The 5,484-nt window shown below is 37.7% G+C and overlaps 1 pseudogene; it reads right to left on the bottom strand.

Annotated features, from left to right (window-relative positions):
- Nucleotides 1–429: 429 nt before the first annotated feature.
- Nucleotides 430–4,568, bottom strand: LOC104233379 (G-type lectin S-receptor-like serine/threonine-protein kinase At4g27290; annotated as a pseudogene).
- Between the last annotated feature and the right edge of the window lie 916 nt (nucleotides 4,569–5,484).

A 5,484-nucleotide genomic window follows, 5' to 3' on the forward strand; every position in this document is an offset into this window, starting at 1 on the left:
CTTGTTGAACTTAGAAACTTTCAAAGACTAGGAGTTGGATCACATTGACCGGCTTTGGAGCCTTTTCACCATCAAGTTCTTAGTTCTATCCATATTTTTTCAAAAGAGCAAGCCAGAACTAATTTCCTAGTCTTTTAGGTACAGTTCTCCACATTCCACACATGGGGAAGCTACATGTTATAAAGGGTGGTCGTCGGAAAATTACACTGGGTATATAGGTAAAATATTAGATTTTAATTAGAGGTATATAACATATATTGAACACTTCTACACTCTGGTTTTTTTAATTAGTCCCAGATATGATCTTCTTTTTTCATGGGGCACAAATCATAGAAGGCTTAGGATTCGAAATAATTTGATGCGCACATTTCAGTAATCAGGCAGCTCTATGGGAAAGCAAAATATATAGATATTTTTCTGCGTGAAGAATAGACCGAAAATGAACTTTTTAACATTTGATCAATTCCTTTATACATTGTCCCAATCAGAGCAGCACTAAAAACGGGACACAAGACACATTGCTATAGGGCGCCATGACAAGATTTTGTTACGTTGAAGTAAAGCCATTTGGTCGAACAACTGGAAGCTGTTGAGATATGTGGAGTAAGAAGTTAAATAAATAAAGCCTTTAGAAGCAAACAATGAGGATATGAAAATATATCTCCTATCTAGCATCCAACAGTGTCATGCTTATTTCATTCCCAGAACATTCACCAAGCTTGCTAGATGAACTGTCAGTTTCAGCGAATCGACTTCTGCTAGTAAAAAAACCTGGGTCTTTAGGCGAGGGCAACGGAACATCACTAGACAACATCAACACAACTGATGACATGCTAGGCCTATCGTCTGGACACTGCTGCACACACAATAGACCTACATGGAATGATCTTTGCACTTCAGACAGGTTTCTTGACTCCCTTATTAGATGTGCATTTATTAGCTCCAAAACCCTGCCTTCATTGAAGAGGATCCACACCTGAACATTTGATGTCATGCAGTTAGATGAAATATGTCTTACTAACATGATTTTTGCTCCATAAAAGATAGATAAAAAGAGTTCCTACATGTCCTAGAAGATTATGGTGATGGTCTGGATGGAAGAACCCTCTATTTCTCTTCCCGCTTAAAATCTCCAGTACTAGAACTCCAAAGCTAAATACATCTGATTTCACTGAAAATATTCCTTCTTCTGCGTACTCCGGAGACATGTAACCGCTGTAGGACGATGTTAAAACAAAGAGAATAAGTAATTTTTTAGTGGAGTGCAAGTAGCTCATTGGTTTAGAGATTCTTACTATGTCCCAACCACTCTAGTTGTCATGGCTCCAGTCTCATTTCCTCCAAAACTTCTTGCCATGACAAAGTCGGATATCTTTGGGTTCATATCAATATCTAGCAAAACATTGCTAGGTTTAAGATCTCTGTGGATTATCCGCAGTCTTGAGTCTTGATGAAGATAGAGAAGTCCTCGTGCAATTCCATTAATAATATGGATGCACTTGGTCCAATCAAGCAGTGAGCTCCGATCTCTATCTGCAGAAATCCAGATCTTATTATACTTTTAAATCACAGAAAAAAGTTAATCAAACACAACCGATGATTGAAAAGGAATGTGTTGGATTTCAGAGAAGTGAGCACCAACCAAAAAGGAACCAATCCAAGCTTTTATTAGGCATGTACTCATAAATCAACATTTTCTCTTCTGCTTGAATACAGCAACCAAGAAGCTTCACTAGATTCCGATGCTGGAGTTTAGCTATGAAGATAGCCTCATTCATGAACTCATCAGTTCCTTGCGCTGAGTATCTTGAAAGTCTTTTGACTGCAATTTCTTGTCCATCTTTCAGCATCCCCTAGGTATCCTCACACAATTAGTTGAAAGTGTTTCTATAGAAATTTTTACTGAAAAATAGTAAACTAGAGCTTGACGCCTTCTTTGGGTAGCTTGTTTGAAGCAGTGGCAAAGCCACATGCCCTTTGCTGAAAAGTTGTGCTATGTATTATAGGTAAAATATTACGTTTTAGAGGTATATAACACATATTGAACACCCTTTATCGGAATTTCTTTTTACTTTTTTCAAATTTGAATACCCTTGGTAAATTCCTAGCTTCGCCATTGGTTTGAAGTGGAATATCTTGAAGTTGTTAAGCAGTTAGTTTGGAGAAAAAAGAAAGAGCTGCAGTTAACATTCTTACCTTGTAAACTGGTCCAAAACCACCCTCTCCAAGCTTGTTGTTCAGCGAAAAGTTACTGGTAGCTTCCAAGATAGTTGCAAAATCAAACAATGGTAAATCTTTGCTTTCATTAATTCTGAACATTTCAGAGCTTCTCGTTCCTCTTCCTGTCAATTTAAGGACTTAATTTCATGCAAAAAGGAAAATTCTAAGATTTACCAATCAAAGCTCCAAATTTTAAATTTCAAATCAGCAAATCATCTGGTTTACCTTCGCTAAAACGTTGCTGATTCCGATCCTCCTCCTCCTTCTTCTTCTTCTTTCGCCTCATGTACAAGATCAAGCAAAGTGCTGGGAGAAGACTTAATGCTGCCAACGGCAAGCTGATTCTCAGGATCTTTAATTTCTCTCTACTAGATTTTCCTGAGGATTAATATAAATTCATCCAAGTTTCATAAGTAGGAAAGCAATTTATTTTTTTCAAATAATGTAGGGAAGCCTCTTTGTTTTACTTTTTTCAATTTGTTAATAAATGGGTTTTGAGCCTAACTCAACCCCAAAACCTAGCCTCGTGGCGAGGATTGCGGATTGCCCAATATCATATAAGGAGATATTAAAATGCATTTCCTCCTCCAATATGAGACACTTAACACGAATAATGTAGGAAAATCTCAACTTGCTCAAAGGCGAAAAGCTTGAAAAAACACTCCAGGTCTATTGGGGCTTAAGCGGAATTGAAGTGTGTGTTTTTGTAATAAAAGGTGCAATGGAGGGAAAAAGTAAAATTATAAATGTAATTCAAGAACAAATTTAAAAACTCATTCATAATGTTATTCTTAACAACTAGCATACTTTTTCTCGATTATATTTGTTGTTTAGTACTGCTCGATTCAAGATAGAAGTCATGGGTTATAAGGAGCACGCCTTGATGCTTTCGTATACTAAAGCGCAACTAAAGCGAGGCAAAGCGCACCCGTAAGTTTTTTTGAGCTTCAGGGCTTAAGCAGGTCTTAAATAAAAGTAAAAATTCTGACCTGTTCCTATCTCAGAAGAGTCCAACTTTATATAGATATCTTGTCCACTAGCACCAAACTCTCTCATGTCCATCAGCTCATCAAACCAAAGCAAGCAGCTTCCGTTTGTCCCTGTTATGTCTAGATTTGCATAGGCTACACACGAACAGTTTCTCCGGCACAATTCCTCGCATGCATTAGAGTAACTCCTTGACCATACCAGGAAAAACGAGTGTCTGACAACTTGATGCCTGAATACTTGAAGAATTTAACTTTCTTTTGGCAATTCAATGGTACCTTTCTAACACAGCCTCCTGACCAATTTCCCCTTGCCCAACCTGTTGGATCTTTGGGTTCAAATTTATCCAAACATCTGCAGATTGGAGAATTGCCGCTGTTGCACAAACCATATGTGTGACACTGACCGTAAATGTCACAGTTATCTGCCGGTGCGCTACCAAAGCCATCCCAATTCTGAGTTTGATTATTCCATATTGAAAACTCTAGAAACCCATTCAGTTGCATCACTACCCTCGCAATGATAGAGCTGTCTCTGAGCTCATATGTGAAGTATACTTTCTCAGGATCGGATACAAATATATATTTATAAGCAGGACTTGGTAGCAGTGATGGTGAATTAGCAAAGCTTTGACCATTCCATGCTCCGCCCCTGAAGCGTTGGATGGTACCGTTCATGAGAAATGGCTGTGGAAATCCTTGAGGATCAAATATGAAACTAAACTCACCCTTAGAGGGGTCAGTTCTGCTCTTCCATGACCAGAGGGAACGACGAAAACCAGTCTTAAGATCGATCCCAACCATAACTCCAGGTAAAGCTGTGTCACCGGGATAGTCGAAACTCTGCCACAAGTAATTCTCAGTTGCATCCCTAACGACAAGATTGCCTGAATCAAGAAGCTGAGCTATTGGATTTTGCACACTTCTGATAGGACTAGATGACCAAATGACACGACCAGAACCGTTGAGAAGAGTAAGATTTCCTTGTCTTGTAAAATTTAGCATACCATCTGTATCATTGAGTGGATTGTCTCTATTAGCAACCCATACCACTGTCTGTATGTTGTTGAACCATATTCCAAGGTATCGTTTCCTGGATGTACCAGTACCAGGGGAGAAAAATCCCAACTCAAACTTTCCACCTGATGAAATGATGGTGTTTCCATCTCTTAAAGGTTGATCTGTAGGTATGGTATCTGCAGCACTAGAAAGAATCAAAACACAAAATATGGAAGACAAGAAGAAATGAATATTTATGGCTTTCATTGGTTTCTTTGCGTCTAACTTAGTACTTTACTAAAGGAATTTGCAGAGTTTTCAATTTCTTGTTCAAGAATAGTGCGGGGTTATTAGATGACTTCTTTGGAACATGATAATGATAGAGAGCTTACTTGGTCAACGCTGAGACCAACTTGTAGTCAAAGTGTGCGGATTTGAAAAAATAACAAGACTTGAGGTGATGGCTCTTACTGAAATCTCAAGGTTTCTATGGCTGGCACCAAGAATTTTCTCTTTTAATTAGTAGTAATAAGCAGCCTTTCAAATAAACACGGTCAGAAAATGGTGTTGTAAGGGGCAACTGTAACTGAATCAGAATAAGAAATTAAAGGAGAAAACAAACTGTTTTTCTGTTTCCGCAAAGGTAATTTTCACCTGTAAAATATAAAAGTACCTTCGTGTCACCATCCAAAATCAAACAAAGGTAGTGACGACATCTAAGTCAATCCGCTAGGTAAGCCAAATTGTATAGTTACTACTATAACGAGAAACATCAATAATAAAAAAGTCTACAAAAGAATTTAGCTCAACTACCTCAAAAACTGGTAGTACAAGATATGATCCATTATGATTAAGAGTTACAAAGTTGGTGAAAGGAACAAATACAACATCTATTTAAAAGTTACATAAAAAGAGATGAAATCCAAGCTACCATGAAAAAAATTAGGTAGCATCAATCCGGCACGCAGGTATGTCTCTAAAAGCTCCATCTACACAGCTACTCAACTCCAAAACCTGCACGCAAGGTGCAGAAATGTAGTATGAGTACAAACAACTCCAAGTACTGAGTAAGTATCTTGACTAACCTCGAATAAGTAGTGATGGAGTTTTTATGTCAAAAGATACTCACTAGTCAAATAACTTGTGCAATATATCAAATACTGATAACAGGAAGTATAACAGAAAATAATAATAATAACCTCATCCGAACAAGTGATAACAACTCAATACAAGTAAAGCCTTAGCTTCAACAACAAATCATCAAATAGAAACGCACACA

This window comes from Nicotiana sylvestris, chromosome 4 (assembly GCF_000393655.2).
Source record: "Nicotiana sylvestris chromosome 4, ASM39365v2, whole genome shotgun sequence".
In the NCBI taxonomy this organism is placed as follows: Eukaryota; Viridiplantae; Streptophyta; class Magnoliopsida; order Solanales; family Solanaceae; genus Nicotiana; species Nicotiana sylvestris.